Source organism: Schistocerca gregaria, chromosome 6 (assembly GCF_023897955.1).
Source record: "Schistocerca gregaria isolate iqSchGreg1 chromosome 6, iqSchGreg1.2, whole genome shotgun sequence".
Taxonomy (NCBI): domain Eukaryota; kingdom Metazoa; phylum Arthropoda; class Insecta; order Orthoptera; family Acrididae; genus Schistocerca; species Schistocerca gregaria.
The window spans coordinates 445,273,451-445,286,168 of NC_064925.1; positions in this window are offsets into that span (position 1 = coordinate 445,273,451).

The window sequence follows — 12,718 nt, forward strand, 5'->3', positions numbered from 1 at the left end:
TTATCGAATGTCCACTTCGATTCCGCTGTGACTGGATAATTTTAATTAAAGAATTTCAATTTTTATCCAGTAGAAAGCCATTGTCACAATTTATAAGATTATCGGCAAGACGTATTGCCAACGAATCTTTTTACATCAACCAAATTAAAATAAATGTAGTGGACTACATTCAGATAATGCTTGAAAAACTTGATTAACAAATCAAGCTCTAAAAGGACTAGACAATCTTTGCTATTTACGCAGTAAAATATCTGATAATGTCGGAAGTAAAGTAGGATGTGAAACGTAGATTGGCTATACCAAGTAAGCTATTTCTGAAGACGAAAAATTAGTTAACAGCGAATATAAATTTAAATGTTTATTAGGTTTTGAAGATAACCCGTGTCTGGAGTGTAGGCCTACGCAGGATGAATCACCAGTAAATTGCATGGCAAGTATTTCAGAAATAGAAACTGTGCTGTTGATGTGCGGTTTTCACAGAGTGGATTGGAAATCACGACCTCGTATTGTTAGTCAATCAACAGATTGTAATAACACTTAGAAAGAGTATATTTCTAGCAAACATGCACTTTTTTTAAAAGCAACAGTGGTCTTTTTTACAGAATGCGAGTGCGAGACGCTTACGAGATATAGTATTCTGAAGAGTCTCCACAGCGACACTAGTACAATACCTGCGGTAGCGCAGACTCAAGAACACCACAAGTGCGTACATTAGTTATGTGTAGTCTGTCCAGTAACGAAACAACTGACGCTCACAGGTTGTGTTCGAAGTGACGACGAGCAGTGGCAATACACACTTCCAGTCTGGTATGGAACAACTGCTGCACACGTGCTAGCGTTTCAGCGGAGATGTTCGAGAATGCTGCAGTAAAAAAATCGTTGCTAGTCATCGGGTATATCTGGTATATCCCCGCAGCGTCTTTAAACTTCCCCCACAGGAAAAAGTCTGCATGAATAAAATACTGGGAACGGGCCGGCCATTGTGTAGGTCATCCGCATCCAGTCAAATGATTTGGAAACAATTTATGAAGATATCCTGCAGTACTTCGCGCCCTGTGGGCTGGACAGCCATAATTTTGGTGCCACAGTTCTAAATACAGACTATACATCTAAAAATTTAAAAGTTAGTGCACAAAAATACTGAAATCCATGTAATTGGTCAAAATGAATAACCAGGATGGCATTTCATACAAGAAAGCAAAGAAAATTGTTAATGTGTCAGTAGGTAGTACATACTCTGGAGATCCAATACAAAGTGACATACTGAGACGAAAGGAAACATGACATCCGATTGCACTATGTTCACCCTTTTATGAAGACAAGCAAAGAAAAGAAGAAAGATGTTTCTGCCCTGCTGAAGCATTTTGGAACTCCAGAGGAGGCAAAGGAGTTGTATAATGTATGGCTGTAAAGGGGAAACTTGACAATAGCAATATGTTTGTAGCACACAATATTTTTTGTTATTGATTTCATCACCATGTAATAGTGATATTAGGCTAAACAATTATGTTAAAATAGTTATCATTGCTATTGTTGCATTATGCCATTGTACTTCTATTGTTATCATGTGCTCTTTCAATAAAGACAAAAACTATAAGTAGAAAAAATCTATACATAATAATACAAGCAAAAATAGGCATATAGTAAACACTATAGCATATCTGTTGGGGAAAACTACACACGGAATTAAAGAAGGACCGTAACCGATACCAGCAATAATTATAAGCATTTATCAACTGTTGAATAAAAAACCTGGAAAAATCACCCCTTAAATAAATATACTCTTTAAAATTTAATTTTTAATATGATAAATAATTTTATATAATAAATACTATAAATTAATATTAATATAATATTTTAATGTATTTCTTACAATGCTTTATTGATGTTGAAGAGATGTTGTTAGTCATGCCAAAATTAAAACGCTCAAACATGTCTATGTAGGTGAAAACAGGAAAACTTATTTTATGAAAAACTGTATCTATTGAATTAATCGAATTCTGAAAAAAAGACGCTCCTTGGGAGTGTGTGTGTCCCCCATTTGGTAAATTATGAATAGATGTCCACCTTCTGCTTGTCTCAGACAGTTACAAAATTGTTTGTGTCCCATGATTGCAAGATCGAGTAAGTACTAGATTTCATTATTTAAAGAGAAGTCTCTGGAGACGAAAACTACTTTCATTCCTTATTCCGCTTCTTACTTGTCGCCTCATAATAAAATCATACATAGAATAAACTGTATTACAACTTAAAGAGATATACAATATTTAGCTGACCACATATAATTTGGTAGCAAACACCATGAAAGAAATAATTGTCAAATAATAACACAAAGTATAGGGTTGGTAACCTTTGCACTTTACATTTTTGAACCAATGTTACCCATCTGGACCAAATCACAGTGACATTTTGTCTTTTCAGTGTTACTTTTGTTTACCTGTCTGATGTCAAAAGTAATAATAATACCATTTTGCGTTAACTATAATAATAACGTAAACAAGGAATTTTTTCTTCACGAGCATGGCGTGCCGTATCTTGATGACACACTATAGCACCAATAAAATAAGTACATGGTTAACACATTCGAGGAGTTGCCACGCTTGACAACGTTCCGCATGTGCCTGAAAAAAAAAAGACAATAAAGGGAAAATACATTGCTCTAAGGGCTATGATAAACTCTCGGTAGCCACCACTATTCCTCTCACAAATCCAAGTGCATATGTGGATAGTGTGTCTCGCCTGACGAACTATTCCGTAATAAGTATGCTTAGAACATGGTGTTACCGTTTCTTTTAATAGACTATGTACATGCAAGTAACCTTTGCAGAACAATTACATGTATCGTTTGTTATTATGTTGCTGAGGAAGGGGTACATTGTTTTGGTCTAAAGGTAATTTCCTGCCTCTAAGAGTCGATTGACACCTTCTTTGATGTAATCAAACGTCCATAGTTCGAATCAAGCAGCTGTTTACATTTTGAATCAAAATCATCACCACTGGCGACCGAAGACTTCCGGCATAAGAAATCATTCTGCCAACGGCCGTCTCAGGGAGGTAGAAGGACATTGAAACTACCACTAGGCCCTAAATGTTTGGACGTCCACAACTCATCACACAACGTGGGGCTCGGAAGCTTGTTTGCTCTGTAAAGTAGGATAGATGGTGTTCTGAAACATCTCTGCCGCATCAGGAAAGACGTTTTTATCTGTTCCTTCTTTATTCAATACACATTTGGCATACAGTATCTACATATATCACTGAATGTACCTGCAAATTTATACCATTGTGTTGCACATGGTTCAGAAGACTTGACATTATAAACATTACGATATGTGGAAAAATTGCTTTTGCCCAAATTACCCACAATATTCTCATCCAGAGTTTTGTAACTGTTGCAAGCTTTATATGTAATTTCGAACATTTTTTTAAACTTTTACTCGATGACATTGTTAGCGTCAAATATTTGAACACAATAACTCGTTCGTAAGTAACCAGAAGTTTGTTGTATACGAGTACGAGAACCTGCTGAAAGTAATACTTCGGAATTTTTTATTCTGTTCCCAAAATCTGTTGAGTGGTCACATACCATGCATATTACTCGGTCCACTTTTTTACCTCTCCGATACAAGTTTCAACACTCTGTCGCTAGAGGGCTCCGTATTGTAGCATATAATATGGCGGTGTGTAACATAACTATGTAGGTGTGTAAGAAACAGAGTTCGTAATTGAGTTGCGTAACAGCAGACAACTTCGTCAGCACATGCAGCACCCGCTCCTTCGGTATGGCATTGCAAAATCACACACTAGGATGGTGACCTCTGCAGCAATCCTACACTTTGGGTTCAATGTCGTTGATCATCTTCCATGTCCATCTTGGCCTCATCCGATTTTCACCTGTTTTCAAAATAAAGAACACCGTCAAGGACTCCACACTGATAAAGATGAAGCGATTTGTACAGGGGTGAGCTCGTGGGTCTGTCAACAACGTCAAACATTCGAGAGTGACGTTATGAACCATCTGGTCTCTTGTTGGGAGAATATGTTCATTGCCACGGTGACTTTGTTCAGAAGTAAATATGTATAAATGAAGAATAAAGATGTGCTGTGGCAGTCTCCACCAGACATCACGGCGCCTAGAATATCAGCAACCAAACTGACAGCCTGCAGCCGCGGATTGCCCGCTTCGCAGGCACACCGAAGCACTACACAACCGACAGGCGACATTGATGAACAGCCTCAACAGCAAGAACAACACAGCAAAGACACCAGGAGCCACCAGTGGCCAGTACCGGCCCACATAAACATAAGGAAGAGGTCGCTGCAGGTCGCGGAACTATTTTCACACGTAAACCACGTGATGGAAAATAGTTCCAAGGTACTAATCCGCCGAAGCTCGGCTGCATATCGGCAGTTCATCGACCGCCAGCAGACGTGGATAGCTGCCGTCCCAGCAGCCCAGCTAGGAACCTCTCGCTGATCTCTGGATTAGGCTTGGTATATAGGAGTAGCCTCAGCCGGAGACTAGTAGCAAATCAATTCACTTGTTTTCTATATTATTCTTGTATGTAGTTGTGATTCGAAGACGGCTCACTGTTTTGTGTTGGTGTTATACTTGGAGAATTTGTTTTGGTCAATAAATTGTTTTCAGACTTTGATCGTTAGTTTCTGCTGCTTAGCAGACATATCAAGATGATAACTTTGAATAAAGCATACTGTTTCAAAATTCATTAATGATGGTGGGATAGTCTTTAAAATTTCAAATTATTACAGAAGTTTATTACAGTTTCGAAGAACATTAAGTATATAGCTGCCATTTATCAGAACAACGCCATCCTTATCAGCTTCCGGTGGAGGAGCAATGGCGCGCGACGCTAAGTAAAACTAGTAGCGTCACGCTAGAACTCCAAGTGGTCAACGCAAAGTACCTAGAACGCAGCACATAGTACACTAGCATATCGAAGATATATATCGTAGCAACTGGCAGCAAATGAATGTTTCTAGACATATAATTAAAGATGGGAGCGCAGCTCTTTCTCCCCCCCCCCCCCCCCCCCCGAGATGTCAGTGTCTGTTGGTGAATCAGTATCTGGATGACTTTGGATGGGTCATTTACCATGACCCAACAGGTTTCTTTTTTGCTGTCGTATAACATGTATTTTTTTTTTATTTTCTTGAGGAAAGGACAGGTACTTTATTTCAATTTCTATAGTAATGTGTAACATCACCAACAACTTTAATCTCGGCACAATTCAGTGCACCTTTAACCCATACGGACAAAGACTCTGATTTACTTTAGGACGATTCCTTGTCCTAAGAACCAACAGCATTGTAGACATATACACTCCTGGAAATGGAAAAAGGAACACATTGACACCGGTGTGTCAGACCCACCATACTTCCTCCGGACACTGCGAGAGGGCTGTACAAGCAATTATCACACGCACGGCACAGCGGACACACCAGGAACCGCGGTGTTGGCCGTCGAATGGCGCTAGCTGCGCAGCATTTGTGCACCGCCGCCGTCAGTGTCAGCCAGTTTGCCCTGGCATACGGAGCTCCATCGGAGTCTTTAACACTGGTAGCACGCCGCGACAGCGTGGACGTGAACCGTATGTGCACTTGACGGACTTTGAGCGAGGGCGTATAGTGGGCATGCGGGAGGCCGGGTGGACGTACCGCCGAATTGTTCAACACGTGGGGCGTGAGGTCTCCACAGTACATCGATGTTGTCGCCAGTGGTCGGCGGAAGGTGCACGTGCCCGTCGACCTGGGACCGGACCGCAGCGACGCACGGATGCAGGCCAAGACCGTAGGATCCTACGCAGTGCCGTAGGGGACCGCACCGCCACTTCCCAGCGAATTAGGGACACCGTTGCTCCTGGGGTATCAGCGAGGACCATTCGCAACCGTCTCCCTGAAGCTGGGCTACGGTCCCGCACACCGTTAGGCCGTCTTCTGCTCACGCCCCAACATCGTGCAGCCCGCCTCCAGTGGTGTCGCGACAGGCGTGAATGGAGGGACGAATGGAGACGTGTCGTCTTCAGCGATGAGAGTCGCTTCTGCCTTGGTGCCAGTAATGGTCGTATGCGTGTTTGGCGCCGTGCAGGTGAGCGCCACAATCAGGACTGCATACGACCGAGGCACACAGGGCCAACACCCGGCATCATGGTGTGGGGAGCGATCTCCTACACTGGCCGTACACCTCTGGTGATCGTCGAGGGGACACTGAATAGTGCACGGTACATCCAAACCGTCATCGAACCCATCGTTCTACCATTCCTAGACCGGCAAGGGAACTTGCTGTTCCAACAAGACAATGCACGTCCGCATGTATCCCGTGCCACCCAACGTGCTCTAGAAGGTGTAAGTCAACTACCCTGGCCAGCAAGATCTCCGGATCTGTCCCCCATTGAGCATGTTTGGGACTGGATGAAGCGTCGTCTCACGCGGTCTGCACGTCCAGCACGAACGCTGGTCCAACTGAGGCGCCAGGTGGAAATGGCATGGCAAGCCGTTCCACAGGACTACATCCAGCATCTCTACGATCGTCTCCATGGGAGAATAGCAGCCTGCATTGCTGTGAAAGGTGAATATACACTGTACTAGTGCCGACATTGTGCATGCTCTCTTGCCTGTGTCTATGTGCCTGTGGTTCTGTCAGTGTGATCATGTGATGTATCTGACCCCAAGAATGTGTCAATAAAGTTTCCCCTTCCTGGGACAGTGAATTCACGGTGATCTTATTTCAATATCCAGGAGTGTAGTTTCGAAGATATTCCTTCTAAACCTAATATGCCAAATTACTTTTCATGGTTTATTTTACCCTTTGACAGTGATGCTGAACAAAAACGAAAAATATGTATTGCATTACTTTTACCTGTCTACATACCTGCCAAGGTTAATCAAGATAGTTTAATTACACCTGGGAAATATTCTCTTGTCAGCCCAACCACCGGATTTATGTACATTTTATGTCTGCCTTGGCTTGTATAGAAATAAACTGCGTCGTTACGCACTCCCCGTATCCACGGATACAACAACCAGGACGTTAAATGCACATATACTCCAAAATCAGGTCCTGCACATCAAGTAATCGAAAAATGCTTGTTGAGCATATGAAGAAGGGTCATAAATACAAACAAATGAAGAACGTGAAAGAAGTTGATGACTTGATAGTGACTGAAATGGAGATGAACTGAGAATATGGCAAGGCCAAATGTTGTGGCATGGGTTAACAAGATTCTGTGTAGGATTTCTCTTGATGAGACCAGACGACGAATATAGCATATAAAGAACTACAAAGAGGAACTGGGATGCAAAACTTTGAATACCTTAATGTGTGGAGAAGTCTGGGTGATATATTACTGACAGTGATAAAGGTAGTTAACAAATTCCTAAGCTACCCCCTCGTCGTCAAATACTCATCGTCAACCTAAAGCCTTTACACTGAGGTGGCAAGTCATGGGACAGCTTCTAATGTCCTGTCGGACCTCGCTTTGCCTGGCATAGTGCAGCAGCTCGGCGTAGCGTGGACTCAAGAAGTCATTGGAAGTCTCTTGTATAAATATTGAGCCACGCTGCCTCTGCAGGCACCAGTAATTTCGAAAGTGTTGACAGTGTAGGTTTTTGTACACGGATTGACCTCTCGATTATGTAACATAAACGTTCGATGAGATTCATGTCAGGCGATCTGTGTGGCCAAATCTTTTGGTCGTGTTATTCAGATTGCTCTTCCAACCATTTATAAAATAAATAAATAAATAAATAAAATAAATTATTAATTATGTATGAAATCGTTTCCAAAGACTGCTGCGGTAGATGCGGACTCAATATCTAAATCTCAATACTAGAATAATTTGCCAGCCATGCCAATACGTCGTACAGAGGTGACTGTCTACTAAACATAAAAAAGTTTACACAGTTAGTTAAATCATATATATTCAACGAATAAGCCTACAGTTAAGTAATTCTACTTACTTTCATAAATACACTCCTGGAAATTGAAATAAGAACGCCGTGAATTCATTGTCCCAGGAAGGGGAAACTTTATTGACACATTCTTGGGGTCAGATACATCACATGATCACACTGACAGAACCACAGGCACATAGACACAGGCAAGAGAGCATGCACAATGTCGGCACTAGTACAGTGCATATCCACCTTTCGCAGCAATGCAGGCTGCTATTCTCTCATGGAGACGATCGTAGAGATGCTGGATGTAGTCCTGTGGAACGGCTTGCCATGCCATTTTCACCTGGCGCCTCAGTTGGACCAGCGTTCGTGCTGGACGTGCAGACCGTGTGAGGCGACGCTTCATCCAGTCCCAAACATGCTCAATGGGGGACAGATCCGGAGATCTTGCTGGCCAGGGTAGTTGACTTACACCTTCTAGAGCACGTTGGGTGGCACGGGATACATGCGGGTGTGCATTGTCCTGTTGGAACAGCAAGTTCCCTTGCTGGTCTAGGAATGGTAGAACGATGGGTTCGATGACGGTTTGGATGTACCGTGCACTATTCAGTGTCCCTTCGACGATCACCAGAGGTGTACGGCCAGTGTAGGAGATCGCTCCCCACACCATGATGTCGGGTGTTGGCCCTGTGTGCCTCGGTCGTATGCAGTCCTGATTATGGCGCTCACCTGCACGGCGCCAAATACGCATACGACCATCATTGGCACCAAGGCAGAAGTGACTCTCATCGCTGAAGACGACACGTCTCCATTCGTCCCTCCATTCACGCCTGTCGCGACACCACTGGAGGCGGGCTGCACGATGTTGGGGCGTGAGCGGAAGACGCCCTAACGGTGTGCGGGACCGTAGCCCAGCTTCATGGAGACGGTTGCGAATGGTACTCGCCGATACCCCAGGAGCAACAGTGTCCCTAATTTGCTGGGAAGTGGCGGTGCGGTCCCCTACGGCACTGCGTAGGATCCTACGGTCTTCGCGTGCATCCGTGCGTCGCTGCGGTCCGGTCCCAGGTCGACAGGCACGTGCACCTTCCGCCGACCACTGGCGACAACATCGATGTACTGTGGAGACCTCACGCCCCACGTGTTGAGCAATTCGGCGGTACGTCCACCCGGCCTCCCGCATGCCCACTATACGCCCTCGCTCAAAGTCCGTCAACTGCACATACGATTCACGTCCACGCTGTCGTGGCATGCTACCAGTGTTAAAGACTGCGATGGAGCTCTGTATACCACGGCAAACTGGCTGACACTGACGGCGGCTGTGCACAAATGTTGCGCAGCTAGCGCCATTCGACGGCCAACACCGCGGTTCCTGGTGTGTCCTCTGTGCCGTGCGTGTGATCATTGCTTGTACAGCCCTCTCGCAGTGTCCGGAGCAAGTATGGTGGGTCTGACACACCGGTGTCAATGTGTTCTTTTTTCCATTTCAGGAGTGTATAAATTGTTTACAGAATCGAGTGCCTTGTAAGAGCGCAACTCGCAGTGTTCTTATATAAAATATGGCAGTGTACCAGTTAATGAAATATACATGCTTCCCGCACCAGCTATTCTCCTCGACCTACTTCTTCTTAATGAAACATAAGAATGTCATAATTGTATTTCTTTTTTATCAGTGGCATAGCGGTGCAGTTCTGTGCCATAGGCTTTCTTTATTTGTCAGAGATTAATTATTTAAGTAAGATTTCGCGTTTCCGAAGAAACTCACGCATGGCATGCAAATGTGCCTTTATATTGCCCCCTGAATGTCGATGCGAAAGGACACACATGCAGAGCAATTCACCTAAAGGCACAAGAGAATCTAAGTTATCTACAACTATTTACATGACATACGTTATACAGTATATTATATACAAAATTTGAATGACGCGCGCCCGCCGTAAAAGTTCTTATGTTGGCAAAATAGAGTGCGCACGTGCGCAGAAGCGTCTATGTGACTCCGGCACTGCCGTTATATCGTAAATTTAGATCACGCGGCACAGTATTGCAGTTCATATTGTTCGTGTGGGCGCGCGTTTCTTAGTTCAAAAATGGCTCTGAGCACTATGGGACTCAACTGCTGTGGTCATCAGTCCCCCAGAACTTAGAACTACTTAAACCTAACTAACCTAAGGACATCACACACATCCATGCCCGAGGCAGGATTCGAACCTGCGACCGTAGCAGTCGCACGGTTCCGGACTGCGCGCCTAGAATCGCGAGACCACCGCGGCCGGCGTTTTTTAGTTGATGCATAAAGAAAATATTCCACCAAGATTACACATGAAGGGTACATTTATGACAGGTAACTTAATTTTAAAACTGCAATATAACTTTAGATTGTTGAATGTTCATAGTTACATAGTATTGCATTAAAGGCTTCAAAGAAAAAAGTCTTTTTGTTTCACGTGCGTTGACCTATACACATCGTGTCGTTATTACAGTTTGTATTCATCTGCTGCACAGTAATGTTTCAGAGGTTAGTGTCGTCGTGGTAAAGTTTTTTGATCACAGTAACAACTCTGTATAACAACGTAATTGATACATAAGCACGTCCGTTTCCTATTTCCATTATAGTCGTTGTGATGCACCCCGTTGTGACAGCAAGCATTGTTTATTAAAGATCGGACGTGACCCGTCGAGTAATTGGTCCATACGCAGTTCGTTTTCAATATTCCGTGGAAGCTTGGTTGCAGAACCTCGGACGACACATAGCTGGCGTCGATCCTTGCACAGTCCAGGTAAGTGTGTCCGTCACATTTCAAGAACATTCCATTCCCTGAAGTTCCAACCAAAATTCTTCCACTCGTCGTGTTGTTTTGTGGACAGGCACGTAGTGACCATTTAATCCAGTTAAAATCTTGAGGTTCGATGCTGAAGTAATGTCACTAGACGATGCACCAATTATGCACTTCACATTTTCAGTTTACCGTTAAATATAGCTCACCTAAATGTTCGTAGTTACTTATAAAAGACATCGTTCATCGCGTTTACAAATGTACAATGCATGATGGATGTCATTAACAGTTTCTTTCACATAGATTTCTGCGGGTAGTTGCAGACTTAGTAACGTTTATTAAGTTTTTCACATTTTGGCACTCGTTATCGCTCTAATTTTCACATAGTGACAGTTTCATTATACATCATTTTTTTTTTGAAAAACATAAGTAATCGTACATATATACGTCACATATTTTCTTAGCATAAACATAATACAGTTACATATAAAGAAGTTTACATCATCATTACATAGCTATAAATTATTATATTCTTTCACATTTGATTACATGAATTGCAGATTTTTATATTCTCTTTAACGGTTTTTTGTGATGTCTTCTGAAATTAAGATAGGTTAGACACAAGATTCATTACATCAGTAGGCAAGACCAGTCGTTTTCACTACTCAATAAATATTCAAAATAATAAGAGACGGAAAACTGTTAGATTTCTCGCGTTTTGTGCGTGTGTACATTGTGTCTGTGTGGCCTTGGCTACTGGTAGATGCTTTTCTTGCTGAGAGATGTGCTTCTATTCTATTTCTCGAAGTAAAAGGTCCCTTCGCAGATGACATCTGTCGGTTCGTCAGGTGTCATACCAAGTCAGTGGTACCTACAGTCACAAATGTTCCGTGAAAAATTAATATATCATTCACTGCTAAGTAATCATACATTTTACCTTAATATTCAGTCTTCTTGGTAGCGCCGCGACGTTGAAAGTGTAAGTAGGCTGTTTAGGTTTTTTTATTGGTAACGCCGCCGCCACGTAGCGCTCTGTATAAAAATCACTGGCTGTGCCGTGTGCAGTCTGTGGCTGGTTTGCATTGTTGTCTGCCATTGTAGTGTTGGGCAGCGGCAGCTGGGTGCTAACAGCCCGTAGCGTTGCGCAGTTGGAGGTGAGCCGCCAGCAGTGGTGGACGTGGGGATAGAGATGGCGGAGTTTTGAAATTTGTAAGAATTTGGTGTCATGAACTGCTATATATATATTATGGCTATAAAGGTAAATACATTGTTTGTTCTCTATTAAAATCTTTCATTTGCTAACTGTGCCTATCAGTAGTTAGTGAATTCCGTAGTTTGAATCTTTTAGTTAGCTGGCAGTAGTGGCGCTCTCTGTACTGCAGTAGTTCGAGTAACGAAGATTTTTGTGAGGTAAGTGATTTGTGAAACATATAGATTAATGTTAGTCAGGGCCATTCTCTTGGTAGGGATTACTGAAAGTCAGATTGCGTTGCGCAAAAAAATATTGTGTGTCAGTTTAAGCACAGTCGTGTACAATTGTTCTAAGGGGACGCTTCATATAGACCAGTCTTGTATAATTTTTCTAAGGGGACGTTTCAAAAGAAACGTTCTTTTGTCTTTAACTGCGTCACTGGCACAGCTGAAATGAAAATTTCTATACTACTTATTATCTATGTTGTAGCAAACAGAGTTTTGCGAGTTGCTTAGCAATGTTTTCATGGATATGACTTTGACATTATTTAGCATGAAATACTCTAAGATCTCAGTGTGCGTATAGCCCAATAATTAGGTTATTTCTAGGATGTTGTAACAGATATGCACCAGGATGCGGTATGTTAACAATAATATAAGATCCTTCATATAGCAGACGCCACTTAGTATTGCGTCGTTTGAGTGCTACAGATTTATGAGTACGAAGTAGTACAAGCATTCCTGCCTTGATTTTTTGTTTTCTTTTTATTATGTTTGTGCGATGTCTGTTTCGTATCTGTGCGTGATGTGTCAGTGTAGTCAATACTTCTTTTATTTTC